Genomic DNA, 18,379 nt, shown 5'->3' on the forward strand with positions numbered 1-18,379 from the left:
GAATGGGAAAAAGAACAAAAATGAAATGGAATCCAAGCCAGTCTGACACAGGACAAATGAAAAAGCAAATCCTAGAGCACCCTGGAGAGAAATAATGGGCAATGATTTTTCGGTCAAAAAGGCTCCGAGCCAGGGCACAATATCAATGATCGCAAGAGGACAGGGACTCCCGGCCATATGCCCTGTGCCCTTGTCTCATCTGAGGCCTGACCGAGGGCAGAGTCTGTAGTGCCAATGGGTGAAGGGATAACAAGAGGCAGGTAAATCCCAGGAGCTGTTGCTACCTCCAGAGAAGGAGGAATCCAGCAGTGCTACAGCATCTCAGTCCAAATTGGCTCCCTCATTGTCTGACAGCAACCTTTAGGGCTCCATTCTGGACTTTATCTCCAGTTCCTTTCCTCACCCCATTTCCTTTAAAGAATGGCCAGAAAATCTGAGCATGGTGTCCTTCTGTTCAGAAGGAGAAGAAAAAATAATCTTATATTAGTCTGTGGTGTACACTGAAAGAAAGAATAATTCAGTATCTTTATAAGAACCTTGTCTGAGGGATTATGTTACAAATAACTGAAAACATAAAAACATAATATTCAAACATTTTTCTCTGGTCTGTTTTTTTGGTTATTACTAGGCCATTAAAAATATTATAAAACATTAATTGTTTAATCTTGGAAAAAAATGTATTTAAAAGGTTTAAAATCCTGCAATATTCCTCATGAGCAATGATAAAGAGAAATCATTGGGAAGCAACAAGTGTTGGCACACTGGTTCATCATTTGGTGGCTGCAAAAAGAAAAACATAAGGTCTTATTTGATAAACAACATAGCATAGCAAATTCAGGGCTCAAACTCCATTTTGACCTTCTTGATCCCAACAGTTAGAAGCAATCATTCTCTCCTGTCAACTTTCATCTCTCTTTACCTATTCCTTTGATTAGAAATTTTAAAAAGAAATATTTTACTCTACTAATCTATAGTCCTCCTAAGAATGATTCCCATGTATAAAGAACATGTTTTATGTTTATATGCCACAGTTACTTTAGCAGTTCCATTAATTTATGGAGACTTAAGTGCAGCTTTGACCCTTCAGCCTCAGCTCCCAACCTTTCCAACTCATCACCCAACACACCACAATTCTTATCCCATCAGACCCTGGATCTGGCTATAGTCATTTCCTCACCTGACCTGGAGCCAAGACTGCATGGGAAAATGAAGCTTCAGTATCACAGGTTGGATAAATCTCTCTCATAAAATACTTTGGTATTTCTCTACTTCATGGGTACACAGACCACTGCAGGGACTTAAATGAAATGCTTAGTACCTTTTATAAGGTAGATTTTGTATTTTAAGTAAGTTATTTTCAAGTGATCCTTTGGAACAAACTTTATGCCTTTACTTTTCTATTTTCCAAGGATACGGGGGGTGACAAAACACAAATATTTTCCCATGGGAAAGAATTGAACTTTTTCAAACTTTATAAGGAAATGACTTTTATCTTTGTAGTTATAATTAGGAAAAAATAATAAAACCCGTAGCTTGGGGTCATTTTTAGTTAGAAAAATGTTTTACCTACAAAGAAAAAAGTCTACAAACCAGATTTTTATGCTGTGAATGAGAATTTTTAATCATGCAATGCTTCTTTTAAATGTTTTTTTAAAAACTAATATTTTCTTATCTTATAAACATATGAAGATTTTGAGTCTAAAAGACCAAATAGATTTATGTTAAAATTTCTTTGGGCCTAGATGAAATTCTCAGATATTTTGTAAGCAATGAAAAATTAATTTGAAAGTGTTTTTTCCCCAATGTGTAATGCATATTTATAACCTACAGAACAAAAAACACAATCATATTTTGGATCTTTAAGACCTGACATAGCAAAAAGATAATTTGCTTTGAGGCCCTTTGATGCATTTAATTTAATTTATTGGAAGCAAATTAATGTGAAATGATAAAATTATTAAAATGGAAATAGAAGAATAGGAATGAATCAAATCAAAAGAGTAGAGAAGTGGCTGATTACCATAGTTCACAGGATAATTCCCAATTTAATCACATTAAATCTAACTGTTGGCAGACAGATGATGGGAAATACTTCTCTTGCTTTGTAAGAGACAGAAGAAGACAGAAAAAAAATTTTAAAAAGCAATTCAGAATGTCAGTAGGATAAATCAAAAAGCAAACTGAAAATGAAGACCAAAGTGAATCTCTTAAGGAAACATTGCCTCTTTACATTGTCAAATGAAAATCTGGTAAATGAATATTCTATGGTTTTAGATAATCATTTGTAACTTGAAAGGGATTTATATACAACTTAATAAGTATATATTGAATGACTGTTATTTTCAAGATATTGTGCTGCTGATCTGTCTTCCAGCTGATAAATTTAGCTGAATACCTGGAGCAATAATAGAACCAAGTTTTATTGATCTACAGCAATCCCTATTAAAATGGTAATGAACAGCTTCTGCAGTATATCTTGATATATTTTCTTTTTACTGGGTGTGATGCATGTGTAAAGTAGCAGAACTTATGATACATTTGACATGATGTAAATACATGATAAATGCCAGAGGATTAATTTCATATAGCTATATATTGTCATAATTTCAAACTTCAGTGAAATGAAAACATGAGTTTTTCATTGCTGTTTTTAAATTTTTGTGATTTTTCCCCTCAGTGACAATTCCAAAATAAATGGAAGAAACTGGAAATTATTCTGAATATTGCATATGAATAACCATCTTATTAAACAGACTCATTTAAAATGTTTTCCAAAATTTACATCTTTCTCAATAGGAAATGAGTCCTTTAGTTCTGCTCATTTCTCTCCATTTTTGGTGAGTTATTTTAGTCTAAATTTCCATAATCTTTTTTCTGGGCTATTATAGTAATATTCCAACAGGCTTTTTCTCTACATGTTTCTAGTGATCTTCCTATTTATTTCCCAAACCATAGTCTTAAAGATCTTAAAGAGAAATATACAAAATCTGAAAAGACACTTCTCAAAAGAAGACATTTATGCAGCCAACAAACATGAAAAAAAAATCACCATCACTGGTCATTAGAGAAATGCAAATCAAAAACATAATGAGATACCATCTCATGCCAGTTAGAATAGTGATCATTAAAATGTCAGGAAACAACAGATGCTGGAGAGGATGTGGAGAAATAGGAACACTTTTACACTGTTGGTGGGACTGTAAACTAGTTCAACCATTGTGGAAGACAGTGTGGTGATTCCTCAAGGATCTAGCACCAGAAATACCATTTGATCCAGCAATCCCATTACTGGGTATATATCCAAAGGATTATCAATCATTCTACTATAAAGACACATGCACATGTATGTTTATTGCAGCACCATTCACAATAGCAAAGACTTGGACCAACCCAAATTCCCATCAATGATAGATTTGATAAAGAAAATGTGGCATGTGTAACCTATGGAATACTATGCAGCCATAAAAAAGGATGAGTTCATGTCCTTTGCAGGGACATGGATGAAGCTGAAAAGCATCATTCTCAGCAAACTATTACAAGAACAGAAAACCAAACACCATGTGTTCTCACTTATAAGTGGGAGTTGAACAATGAGAACACATGGACACAGGGAGGGGACATCACACACTGGGGCCTGTTGGGGGATGGGGAGCTAGGGGAGGGATAGCATTAGGAGAAATACCTAATGTAGATGGTGGGTTGATGGGTGCAGCAAAGCACCACGGCAGTTGTATACGTATGTAACAAACCTGCATGTTCTGCACATGTATCCTATAACTTAAAGTATAATAAAAAATAAATAAATATATAAAATCTGATTATTTCACCCCTACCAGTATAATAGAAAGAGTACGTTGGAAGTCATACATTTGAATTAAATGGAAAAATAAAATGATATAGTGCTAATAATCAGATATGCAGAATTGTAGCTTTAGGAGATATAGGAAATCTGTTACTCTGAAGGTTCCTCTCATTAGAAAACAGCCAGGTCGACTGGTACACACCTGTATTGCAACTACTCAGGAGGCAGAGGTGTGAGAATTGCTTGAGCCCAGGAGTTCAGCTATGATCACACTCGTGGATAGTGACTGCAGTCCAGCCTGGGCAACATAGTGAAAAAAAATTAAAAAACAACAACAACAACAACTAGATCCTCCATAAAACAGACTATCACACTCTAATACTGAGATCACAGTAAATCAGGGAGAATTCTAAACCCTCTTACCTCATTCTCTGAGCTCACAACAGTGTGGGGTAGTAAGTGAAAAACTGAAAAATTGAGTATTTTTTTTAGAACAACTTAGTGGACAGACAGTATTTTAAAATATCAGAAAACACAGAAAATGTATGTGTTATTATGCAGAGTTTATAAACAACTCTTTTGACTCAAAGAGGAAAAACATAGGACCATAATAAACGCTTAACAGGTTGGAAACAAGAATAGCCTATAACATATGAAGTGTCATTCAACCTCATTAGTAATTAGGACAATGTAACTAAAATGTATAAGATGCCATTTCACATAACAGGACTGACCAAGGGTTGTGATGATATGGAATAATAGGAACTCATGTACTTTGCTGTTGATAGTATAAACTGGTATGGACATGTGGGGAAAAAGCATTCTCCTGTCTTACAATGTTGAACATTGAATTACTCTACAACTCAGAACTTTCACATTTTATGAAGTTCTTCTTAGTGTTGTTTATGTTATGACATAGAAACTGTTACCTGTATAGTACACCAAGATAATGAATAAGGCAGTTCCTGAGTGCAAACAACATTATGATATTCTCTTGTTGCTGTCACTCCCTTCCTTAGACACTGGCCACAAAAACCAACGAACTAATTCATCTGGGCATAAATTGCAAGGTTGAAATAGTGTGTCATCAATGCTAGATATTATTCTGAAATTTGTATGTGTGTTTTAATGCAAAACCATTGTCTGTCACAGTAAAGTATCTTTTGTCATCACTAAGTAAAAACCTTTTCAAATAACAGATACAGACCATGTGCACAGGTTGGATGGGCTTATATTATGATAGGTTGGCTATCCTAAGCATAAATGGTGGGAGGAGAAATAAAAATAAAGTATGTGAAGACGGATACTTTAAAAGTGAAAAAGTATAACAATTAGAAATAACGATAAATTGAACAATAATGAAAAAGGAATTTCTCAAAATGCTTCCAAAACAAGGACAGAAAAGAAAAAAGTTAAATTCAGTTACAAAAAATTAACCCCATTTTAAAGCAACCTACATTTATTTGTGTTAATTTTAACACAAGAAAATGGCAAACTCTTAATGCCTTCCTATTGTAATATAAAGTTACTTGAAAGAGGAACATTTTCTGAATGACACAGAGAATGAATTTATCAAGGACGTGGGGCTTTTGGGAAACAGACCTAAGACCATTGGTTCTCTTATTATCTCACTGTGCGCTACTTCCTTTTTCATTCTTCATTTGTGATATGGGCTCATTACCAAACTGCTGTCAGAATTATGTAATGTGTGAATTCCTCTGAAATTCTGAACAAAAGATTTCTGACAAGTATGATTAATAAGTAGGATTTCAAGACACTTGGCTTCACTGAAAATTTTTACTGTCATGACCCCTTTAACAATCTTTTTACTTCTGGAGATGTGTTTCCAGTTTGGGTGATTATTAATGACTGATTTATTCTTAAAGGAAGAGAAATAGAATATTATAGACTTCTTTCACAGTAAGACAAGTCATTAAAAATAACTTTGAACTTCAAGAAGTAGTAGAAATGGGTATTTGAACATATAGGCATTTTCAGACCAAATAGATCATGACAGAAATCAAAGTGTAGAATTGCAATAAAGTAAAGAGACTGGATCATTTCAGTCTATTTTGATTTGACATTATAATTTTGTGGTTGGGAGGAGAAAGAAGGCAACTATATTTCATCAGCTTTGAAGACTTAGTTGTCATGAAGAAGGCTGAATAACCTCCTTATGTTGTCACTACCTTGCTTCCATCCAGAGACTGAGTGAGGAGTCTTTCTGGAACCAATATGGTAGAAAAAGCCTTTCCCTTTTACTCAGCAGGGCTTACATATTCACAGCCTCTGTTTTAAATACAATGTAACTTGCTTTATCACAAGGCATACTATGACTTATACAGCTAGAAATTCTGTTCAGGTGGTTACAGATGAAAAAAATGATGAAAATTGAGAGGTTGCCAGCTCACGTTCTTTTCTTTCTCACTGAAGAGTCTGCTTCTATTTTTGGTCCGTTTTAAAGTTTCCCTAACTCCCCTAGTCACAGGGAAAGCAGTCATTCTTCAGTGTCGCCAGCTCCTGATTCCAGATGAGCTAATGATTCCACAGAGCTCTCTCTTTGGTTCTTAGCTCTGCACCTTTACTGAGTCATTGTAGTTTAATTTTTATTATCAATGTTTATAGAGCCTTTGTGGTGTGTCGTATTATTTTAGACACCCCAAAATATAATAGCAAACAAGACAGTCATGGTCACTGCCTTCCTGGAGCTTCGTGGACAGATTGTGTATAAATTTTCAATCTACAGAGTATGTCTCTATCTTTAATAAAAATAGAACATTTGTATTGACTCTTACGAATATATGTAAACTACTCTTTGAAAAATATACTAAATCCCAAAGTGTCTTTTGGAAAAGGAACATTACGTTTTTCAAATCAGACCTGATTAGTCCATAGTTGAATGCTACTGTGATGGTCAATGACTAGAAAAAAATGTTCCAATTCAAAACAATTTTGAAGTTTTCTTCAGTACCTTTGTATCATCGTGACTTGGGAAAATCATCTTAGGAAGTATTGGATGTTATCTTGGAAGTTAATTTATAGAAAGATGAGTGGGGCATTGTAGAACATTTAGTCCTTAAATACATTTTTGGCTGAAAGGAAGCCTCTCATTAAAAGGGAAAGAAACAGAAGAGGAGAAGGAAGAACCAAGGTAAGGTGTCTGCTAGGATCACATCACTGGTTAGCGGCAGAAGTAGGAATCACATCTCTGGACTCTTCATCTCGTGCTTTATTACTGCCCTCTTGTAAGTTTTTTGCTTCCCCTGACTGCTTGGTAAGAAATTATCCCAGAACAGTTCTTTGTATATTTAAAAAAAAAATCCTTTACATATTCCATAGAAACTGGGCTTGGTTTATAAAGCTGAGGCCCAGGGGGAGGTCTTTTTCCCACCCATTTGGTTTTTAATGTTGCTTGTGAATGCATGGGGGTAGAACTCTAATAACAATAATGGACACGATGTCCTTGCACATAAACATTTGGCTCCTCACAGCGTGAGATGTCTTGTCAGCCACAGAGGATAAAATAATGGCGTAAAGATTTACTGTCAGGGAGCTGGGCCAGTCTCAGCAGGATGGCAGCTCCAAGCAGATAGATGGCCTGGCATGCGTAGGTCACCTGTGTTTACACTGAGGAATGTGTGTGGTTTCCGTAGTCTGCATCATTATATTGAGTTGTGTGGTGTTTGTAGCACTTGTAACTCACCCTAGAATGTGTCTTTCTATTGAGAGACAAGTAGACTAATAGCTTGGTTTCCCAGAAATAAATGATACAATTCACATGAAAGCAATTTCAGTTAGACAAAATGACATAAACATTAAGGATGAAGAATAATATTATTTGTATCTGTAATATACAGAAATAGTTAAAAATATTTGGAGTTGCATAATTTGTGGTTATAGCAGTTGCTGAATTTAGTCCCATATAGTGATTTGGTTGCATAATTTAATGTTTATGTTGTATTTGTTTAATACAACACTTTCCTGAATGAAATGATTGTGGTATGAAGTTATAAGAAATAATGTCTTTGGCTTGTTATAGAAATAGTTATTTTAGGGATTTTTTTGTACTTTTGAAGCAGTTTCAACTACAAGTCATTTCTCATGAGCTCTGAAGTAAGTTTTAGCCATTCGTTATGAAATCACATGATTATTAGCAGCTTAGATGAAAATCCAAAATGCATTTATGGATATTTTAATTGGAAAATTAAGTGGATCTTTTATAAAATTAAATACTCTGTTAGAATCTCTTAGAAAAATTAAATCCCTTTTATCATAATAGGCAAATTCATGAGAAATCTGTAATGATATCGCTCAACATAGCATGTTAACTTATAGATTACATAATTTGATAAGCCTAGTTTATACTAAGTATATTCAAGTTATAAGTCCACAATACATGAAATAAACATAACATAATTATCTGAATATTTCATATTTTTAAAAGATATCTTTAATTCCAGCACTTTGGGAGGCCGAAGCAGGTGGTCACCTAAGGTTAGGAGTTCGAGACCAGCCTGGCCAACATGGCAAAACCCCATCTCTACTAAAAATACAAAAAATTAGCCAGGCATGGTGGTGCGCACCTGTAGTGACAGCTACTCAGGAGGCTGAGGCAGGAGAACACTTGAACTCGGGAGTCAGAGGTTGCAGTGAGTCTCCATGGCACTGCTGCACTCCAGCCTTGGAGACAGAGTGAGACTCCGTCTCAAAAAAAAAAAAAAAAAAGAAAAGAAAAAATATATCTTTATTTCAATATCACTGTCAGTGCCTGAAATCATGCCTTGTTTTCCTTGTCTACAAATATATTCTTTCAAAAATCGCCCATAATGCAAATATTTTCCATTCTAAGGTGTACTTCATTTTTGGAAACAGATAAATGCCAATTATCATCCATGCTTGTGAGTACAGTAAATAATTCATCTCCCTACATATTACCTTTTTAAAATAAATTGAACATGAATAATGAGTCTAATGTAGTACAACAGGTGTTTCTGATAAATAGCATTGAAAAATATAGTGCTATTTGATTTTCTATTTATCTGTTAAGTCCTTTTAAAGATATCCATGAAAACTATCTCTTATGAATGTATGGCTAATTGTAAAATAGAATCCTCATAAGACCAGTATTCTATGATTTCTTCTTGATTAAATAAAATAAAATTTAACATGATGATGGTTTGTGTACTTTTCTTTCCTTGTCTTCTCTGAGCATTTCTCTAGAAACAGGGACAAAATAGGATAGGTTTTGTTTGGGTGGTTTCTACTGAAGCATAGCAAGGTCATGCTTTTGTATTGTCTATTATCAGTTATAATTTCTCAAAAACAGATGGCAAACAGGCAGTGTTCAAAAATTTGTAATTTACTATCCTGTACTAAAGACAAACCACAGAGTAAAACCGCAACCCCGTTAAACACCAAAACAACCTTCAATCATTCTGACTGGTTCTGCGTGTTGCAACCTTTATGGTCTTTTGGCTGAAGGCCAAAGTTCATCTCTTATTACCCTTTCTTTTCCATCTGCGAAGATCATTGCACACACACTTGTTCTGCATTCCAAACAATTTCACCTGGCAAAGGAGCTAAGCAGAACTGTCTCTCATCTTCATTACTATTCATTTCATCTTTCAAATCACTGAATCATGAAAATTAGAAGTAACACAAAAAAAATCAGGTGTATTAAAAACAAAAAATTGAAACAATATATTTGACTCTGTGAAACCGCTCAGTGTTAGAAATTGTCACTGATCCATGTCAAATTCAGCAAACAAAACTGAGGCAATTTACTTTCACATTTTACATAAATGGCTACTTGTAAGCATACGGATGAGATTTTGTCTTTCCCCAGGCTGGATAACTGTTGGTTTCCCAAACAGACAGGGGCTGAGTGGCTTAACAGGTGTGCCAATGTGAGAAAGAAACACAAAAGCAGCTGTTGTTAAAGGCGTTAGGTAGGCTTTGCCAAGACCTTACTTGTCAGATCTATTCTGTGAACTGATGACTAAAGTATGTTGACTTTGGAAAAATATTCTTGAAATATTTTCCTTGATTTCTGACTTCAAAAGGCAAATTATAAACACCTTAATCAATTAATATTTACTACTAGAATGATTGCCCAAAAGACTGAACTCATCAAGACAGAAAACAAAAGTATTGTGGCTTATTATGTCAATCTCCTATTTAAAAAGCCCCAACATTTTCTCACAGCGTTTAGATGAAACAATTTTTTGTACATTGAGGTCCCAATTCAATGCCTCTTTTTGTCCATATCTTATTGCAACTTTGACTCATGTTTGCTGCAAACAGATTAAGCTACTAATGAAGACACGCAATTATCTTTTTACCCTTTCTCTCTCTCTAGTTCTCTCTGTGTGTGTAAATACATATATATACTTGCTCAACTAAAATGATCCTCACAGCCTCACATACTAAGATCTCATTTATCCTCAATCTGGGCTTAACTTCTAATGAAAATTGTTCCTTAACTAATCCACCAATAGATGGCATATTCTTCTCCTGAGCTTTTATCCTGTTTATCATTTACTTGGTATTACATCCTACATCTATGGCATTGCTTTATAGATCTTTAATGTGGTCTCGCATTGATATTGAAAGTTTGCTTTTGTAGATTTAATTTATCATGTGAGTCAATCACAGATTTCCAAATAATTGATGAGCTTTATGAGAGAAAAGGCCTTGGTTTTCTTTCTTTGCCTCCCTTCAGGTACCTGGTGGAGGATGTTATTTCTAGTAGCTACCTCAGAAAACAAGTTTTCTGAGTTGTTCTCTTATTTCTTTAACCACATTGTCTCTGTCACTCTCTGTTTCTCTGTTTCTGTCTTTCTCTCTCTTTCTTTCTCTCTCTCTGTCTCTCTCCTTTTGCATGAATACCAAATTTTGTCTCTTAGATTCTGACCCTCTTATCTTTGAATACTGGTTTTGTTCTCTAAACTACTACTTTTTTGACATAACTGTTTTTTCTTTGGGATTTTGGACTTTGTTTCTTAGACCTGAGTTGCAGACCTCCTGCAGGGACTGCCATGAACCATATATCCATGGTAGCAATAATTTTCAGTGTCAAAAAGAGTCTAATTTTAAAAGCAATGATTTGTCAAAGAAACCTTTTAGAATGCAAAATAGCTAGGAATTTTAATTCTATTAAATATCAACAATAACAAGTGGTAACTATGATTATTTTCTTTTTGACAAAAGTTCATCATTAAAACAAAACCAATAATGCCAAATCCTAAAAATAAACTTCAGCCTGTAAAACATAAATTCAAGCATGTATACATATATGCATATACAATAAATATATTTAAAATAATTTTTAAATTTCTAAACTGTTGACTAGTGAGAAACTAGTGAAACTGTCGAGAGTTGGGAACATTCAGTGTAAGGGGGTAACGAAGTTGAGAGTGATAATGGTACCTCTAACTTATGGCTAAAAGTGAGGCGAGATTCACCAACTTTGCATAGCATCCTCTGAATTTAGATTTTCTTATTCAACATTCTTGCAATATCTTGAATGAAGGCATAGAATGGCAGTGCATTAAATTTACAAATGGTAAAAATCAAAGAAGGAATAACTGAAATTATTTTGAGAGTTTGGAATTCTAAGTTAAGTTATAGTGTTGGTGTTTGAACAGAATTTTAATATAAGTTTTGCCTGTTAGGTGATTTCTGCAAAAAACAAATACAAAGTTTGCATTAATGAAAGCAGAGTATTCAGCTAAAAGGAATATTAGTCCTTTTCATTTTGAAGTCTTATTGGACCATATCTGGAATGTTTTGTTTATTTCTGCATGGACATTTTTAAAAACCATTGAAACGGGAGACAGTGGCATGAAAAGGATGATCAGAAAGATGAAACATTTGAAATTGATGTTTTATGAGGGACATTGAATATACTGGAAGTATGTAGTCTAAAGCAGAGAAGGCTAAAGGGAGATATGATGCAAATTCATGAGAAATGTCCATACCTAATATTTATGAGTCAAATGCTAAGCATGATTCTCGTGACTGATCCAGGGATGAGGTAAGTGGTGGACACAGAAAACTGTCACAATGCACAGTGTGAAAAGAATAATAATAGTTCCTACATCAGGGTACAAGTTGATAAAACAAATGCGTGTATGGATTAAGGGTGGAGAGAAATGTGATCTAGGGTAAAGGGGAAAAGGTGGTATTAGGCAGAGATTAGAAGGTGCTATAGTTTTTGAGCTGGAGCCTAGAACCCCACACTCTCTCCACCTCTGAGCCGGAGCTACCTCCCCTGCAGCTACTGGAGACACCACAGCTACTACGGCTGCAGGACCTCCTGCTACTGACTGTGGGTACTTCTGATGGCTGCTGCCGGAAACCCAATCCCTTGTTTATTCTCTGGGTTTCAATTTTACCCCCAAACTTGATGAAATACAGTTGACAGGGGAGTCGTAGAAATTTTAGTTTTCTGATTCTCAGTGATCCAAGAAAAGGGAGCAGAGAAGATTATGGGAATGTTAGAAGGTTAGTTACCATCTAGCACAAATAGGATTAAATGTTAGAGATCTAGGCAGGATAATAGAGATAACCAATTTTAATGGTCAAGGAAGGTTAATATCTACAAATACTTTCAGGCCTGCCTTTGGAAAGGCAGATGGAGTTCTGTGTTGCTCCAGAGAGCAATAAATGATATAAGTTATCAGGAGATGAAATTTAGGTATTTGTGAAAAATAACTTCCTCATGACTAGAGCTCATGGCAAAAATGACCTGCTCTTTGAATATGTTGGGTGTTTGCGCAAAAATTTAATGCTGTTTTTTCAGGGGTTCTCTAGAAGAGCTTCTCATAGTAGGCAGTAGATGGCTTAGTTGGCAGCTAATGTTCCTTAAAAATTTACAATTTTATGATTCCCAAACCACTCATCTAAAAATAACAAAATGTGTTTAAAAAGTAGATAAATTAATACACAAAACATAAAAGGTAACTAGCCAAAAGAATTAAATATATTCCTCATGTTTTCATAACTTGGAGGAAAATGAGTACATGAGGTGGGAAACGAACATTAAAGCACTTTCTTATCAGCCCTTTTCAGGATTCCAAACTTTTCTTATAAACATCCATTGGTGCTCCAAAGAAGCCTTTGGAGTTACATGCAAGAACTCCATAGTGTGGAGGGAAAAGTGCCTCCTTCCACACAGACGTTGGCACGGTGCTGAAGGATGGCGGCTGGCCAGCCTGCTTTACAAGTCAGGGCCGGGAGCAGCATCTGCCCATGAGAGCAGATTATCCCATCGGCAAACTCCACTCACACTGCCAAGGCCACGGTTATGCTGTTAGTGATTAAGAAGTCATCTCTCTCACCCGAACATACCTCTGGTAATTTAGGGTGATGAAGAGGACGCCTTTCCTTTATATGCAAGAGAAATAAAGACTTGGACAGTAATAAGGGAGGACAATACATATTCATTTATCATGTAAGTAAGAAAATTCACTGATAATCTCATAATATCTAATGATTGGCAGATATCTAAGCAGTATGTAGATGATATCTAGCTTATCCATCATTGAATCCCTTATAAAACAGACCAGTCAAGTGGAACCCAGTGATCTTACCTACAGTCAATGATGGGAAGCTCAGGATCCCCACATGCAGCCAACTGGAAGATAGGATAGCAGAGTCAGAAAGACCTGGGTTCAAATCTTCACTAGGTGGGTCATTAGCTGTGTAAACTTAAGTATTTTATATCATCGAGCTAAATTTCAGTTTGTATACCTTTAAGATAGTAATGTATATTCAAATTGTTGTTACAAAATTAAAAGAGGTACTGTGTATAACAGCTATTTCAATAAATGACAGATGTTATTATTCTAATGTGCCTACTTCACACTGTTGTTACAAAATTAAAAGAGATAATGGAAATAACACTATCTCAATAAATAGGAAGTATTATTCTAGCTTTCAGATGTCTCTAATGGTTAGAAATGCTTTATATTAAACTGATTTTTATTTTCTCTATAATTTAAGCTTGCTAATCCTCATTATGACTTAAGGGCTTCTTATAACAAATGTTCTATCTTTTATCTTTTACTGAAAGTCTTTCACATATTTGAAAATAAGAATCGTTAACTTCACCCATCATTTCTTTTATGGACTGAACACACCCAGTCCCTCAACCTTCACTTGTATTCCGTGGCTCTTAGCCACCTCACCATAGCAAGAAGTGAGGCGGGGAATGTGGAAGGATTGTGATTAAGTGGTTGAAGTGCAGAGATAAGGCTGGGAAATGGAGGGTAAAAAGCACTGGAACTGCCCCAGCTTTGTTTTTTGGCCGAAAGATTCAGCAGCTCTGATCGGCTTACTGATATTCACACGGTGCTGAGATTGGCATTTTCCCAAAGGCATTAAGCATCTTTCTGCTCACACTTGGTTGAGGGTTTCCAGAAAGGTTTCTCCCGAAAACACACTCTCCTTTGATTTCTTCCTGAATATCATGCATCTGGTTCTTTATCATTTTAGCTCACATATCCACAGACAGCCCTGGGTGAAACCACACTTTCACTAACTTTAACCATCTATACTGAAAGGCTTTCTTTTAGTTTGTTTGTTTGTTTGTTTGTTTAAGTCGGGTTCATTAAATCATACTTTAATGCATTAAAATTCACCATTTTCATGTGTACCATTCTACGAATTTTGGCAAAGGTATGCAGTCATGTAACCAGTGCCCCCCGAAGGACCCCCATGTTCCGATGTAATCAATACTCTCCCCCAATCCTTAGCCCCTGGTCACCACTGTTTTGCGTTCTGCCTCTGTAGTTGGACCTTTTCTAGAATGTCACATAGAGGAAACTATATAGTTTGTACCCATGCTATTTCTGCTTCTTTCACTTCATATGATGCCCTTGAGGTCTATAGTTTGTTCCCTTTTTTGCAGAGAATTTTTCCATTGTATCGTAATTTATATATGTGCCAGAGTTGTTTGCTTATCCATTCGTTAGGTGAAAAACATTGGAGCTTTTTTCTTTTTCTTTTTTATTTATTTATTTTTTAATAAAGCTGCAGTAAGCTTCCATGTGCAGATTATTGTGTGGGCATATGTATTCATTATTGTTGGGTAACAATGTTGGAGTAGATGGCTGGGTAGGGTGGTATATGTTCATTTTTGTACGTTTAATTTTATAAGAAAATAACAAACTGTAGTTGGACCATTTTGCATTTCTAGCCGAAAAATATAAAAGTTGTAGCTGCATATTTGTCAGCAGTTGGTATTGTCTCTTTTAAATACAGCCATTTTAATAGATGTAGTGTTTTGTGTTTTTTTTTAATGTAGTTTTAAACTGTAATTCCCTCATGGTGAATGATGCCGAACATTTTTCATGTGAGTGTTTGCCATCCTTATCTTTTCTTCTTTTCTTTGGGGAAGACAGTTCAATTCGTTTTCTGTCTTTTTTTTTTTTTTTTTTTTTTTTTTTTTTTTTGAGACGGAATCTTGCTCTCTGTCACCCAGGTTGGAGTGCGATGGTGCAATCTGGAATCTGGGCTCGTTGAAACCTCCGCCTCCCGGGTTCAAGCGATTCTCTTGCCTCCGCCTCCCCAGTAGCAGGAATTATAGGCTCCTGCCACCACGCCCGGCTAATTTTTCTATTTTTAGCAGAGGCAGAGTTTTACCATATTGGCCAGGCTGGTCTTGATATCCTGACCTCAGTTGATCCACCCACCTCGGCCTCCCAAAGTGCTCAGATTACAGGCATCGGCCAGCGTGCCCAGCCTAGTTTTTTTGTTTCTTTTTGTTTTGTTTTGTTTTTTATTGGGTTGTTTTCTATTACTGAGTTGTAGGAATTCATTATACATAATTTGCACACAAGTCCTTAATTATAGGTTTTTTTTGCAAATATTTTCCCCAGACTGTGGTTTGTTTTTTATATTTTCACAGTGTCTTTTAAATAGAATGTTTTAATTTTTATCAATGATTTTCCTGACCAGTTTGTAATTTTTTATGCCATACAAAATATCTTTGTGTAAAACCATGTCACAAATATTTTCTCCTCTGTTTTATTTGATAACTTTTGTAGTTACATATTTTACATTTGGGTCTGTCATTCATTTTATGTTGTTTGAGAGTCTTTTTCTACATAAGCATATGCAATTGAACATTTTTTTAAACATCATCTTTTCTCCTTTAAATTGCCTTAGTGCCTTAATGAGAAATCAGTTGACCATATATTTGTGAGTCTATATCCAGACGCTCTAGTCTGTCTCTGTAGTTGGACCTTTCCTTTGTCTATATTTATGTCCTTTGGCAAACACCAAATTGTCTTGATTGCATAACATTAGAATAAGTATAGAAATCAGAGCCAGGTGCGGTGGCTCACGCCTGTAATCCCAGCACTTTGGAAGGCCAAGGCGGGCGGATCACCTGAGGTCAGGTGTTCGAGACCAGCCTGGCCAATATGGTGAAATTCCATCTCTACGAAAAATACAAAAATTAGCCGGCTGTGGTGGCACATGCCTGTAACCACAGCTACTTGGGTGGCTGAGGCAGGAGAATTGCTTAAACCTGGGAGGCAGAGGTGTCAGTGAGCCAAGATCAGCCCCATTGCACATCAGCCCAGGCAGCAAGAATGAAACTCCATCTCAAAAAAAAAAAAAGAAAAGAAAAAAAATCAGTTAATGTGAGTCCCCCTTAGTTGTTTCACTTTCTTATTTGTTTTTTTTAATTTCATTCTAGATCCTTTGCTTTTGCATATAACCTTTAGAATAGCTGGATTATATTTGAGATTGCATTGAATGCATAATTCAGTTTGGAGGAGAATCGACACTCTAACAATATTCAGTCTTCCAATATATCTGTCTATTATATAGCTCCATTTATTTAGGCCTTTTAAATTTATCTCTTATGTTTTGCATTTGTAAGCCCACATATTTTGTGTGTATTTTGTTTGTTTTAATTTTTGTTGGTATTTTAAACTGTACTTTTTCCTTCATTTGATCATGAATTGTTATTTCTAATATAAGCAAACATAATGGAATACTTTTTGTATCCTATGACCTTGCTATTCTCACTAGTTTTAATAGCTTTTCTGTAAAGTATTTGGGATTTTCTATATAGGCCACTATGTCTACTGTGAATAAAGAAAATCTTATGTTTGCTCCTTTCCAATCTATGTGTCCCTATTTATTTATTTATTTCTGTAGATTTACTGCATTGATTAAGACCTCTAGGTGAATGTGGGAAAAGCAAGCCTCCCTGCTTTGTTCCAAGTCTTGGGGGAAATACGTCCAGTCTTTTCCCAATAAGTATGTTACCTGCAGGCTTTTGTAGATACTGTTTATCAGGTTGAAGAAGTTCTTTTCTATTACCAGTTTGCTAGGGGTTTTTTATTATAAATGACTATTGAATTTTGTTAAATAATTTTTATCATGCATAAAGATGAGCATGTACTTTTTCTTCTTAGTTTGTTGTTACAAGAAACTACTTTTTTTTTTTTTTTCTTTGGAGGCACAGTCTCACTCTTTCGTTCAGGTTGGAGTGCAGTGGCATGATCTTGGGTCACTGCAACCTCCACCTCCAGAGTTCAAGTGATTCTCGTGCCTCAGCCTCCCAAGTAGCTGGGACTACAGGCACGTGCCACCATGCCGGGCTAATTTTTGTATTTTCAGTAGAGGTGGGTTTTCGCCATGTTGACCAGGCTGGTCTCGAACTCCTGACCTTAAGCAATCTGCCCACCTCAGCCTCCCAAAGTGCTGCGATTACAGGTGTGACCCACCATGCCCAGCCCCACTGATTGGTATTTGAATATAAAATCAACACTGCATTCCTGACAAAACTCCGTTTGGTACGATATACTAATTGTTTTATATATTGCTGGATATGATTTAATAAATATAAGGATTTTTGTATTTATATTCATGAAGTATATTGATCTGTAGTTTTCTTTAACATAATTTCTCCACAAGGTTTTCTATGTAGTAATGGTGGCTCATAAAATGAGTTGGAAATTTTTTTCTCCTCTTTATTGTTAGGAAGATTGTTTAGAGGTAGTAATATTTCTTCCTTCATTGTTGGAAAAAATTCACTGTTGAAGTCATTTGAACCTAAAATTTACTTTCTTGAAAGAAGTTAAACCAATAATTTAATTTTTTAAATAGATATGGGACTATTTATGCTATTTCTTCCTCAGTAAATATTAGTTTGTATCTTTGCATGTGTCGATTTCATCAAAGTTATTGAATTTGGGGAGCATAAATTGGTTAGCAATACTTTCTTGTTATCCTGTTTTTTTTTTTTTTTTTTTTTGAGATCGAATCTTGTTCTTGCACAGGCTAGAGTGCAGTGGTCAGATCTTGGCTCACTGCAACCTCTACCTCCCAGGTTCAAGGGATTCTCGTCTCTTAGCCTTCCGAGTAGCTGGGATTACAGGCACCCACCACAACACCCGGCTGATTTTTGGATTTTTAGTAGAGACACAGGATTTCACCATGTGGGCCAGGCTGGTCTTGAATTCCTGACTTCAGGTGGTCCGCCTGTCTTGGCCTCCCAAAGTGTTGGGATTACAGGCGTGAGCCATCGGGCCCGGCCTCTTGCTATCTTGACATTTA

General features: G+C 35.6%; 1 protein-coding gene across 1 annotated transcript in view; it reads left to right on the forward strand.

Annotated features, from left to right (window-relative positions):
* Positions 1 to 18,379, forward strand: part of CNTNAP2 (contactin associated protein 2) — a 2,262,889-nt gene that overhangs the window by 498,951 nt on the left and 1,745,559 nt on the right. The window lies entirely within an intron of this gene.

This window comes from Macaca fascicularis, chromosome 3, assembly GCF_037993035.2.
Source record: "Macaca fascicularis isolate 582-1 chromosome 3, T2T-MFA8v1.1".
NCBI lineage: Eukaryota > Metazoa > Chordata > Mammalia > Primates > Cercopithecidae > Macaca > Macaca fascicularis.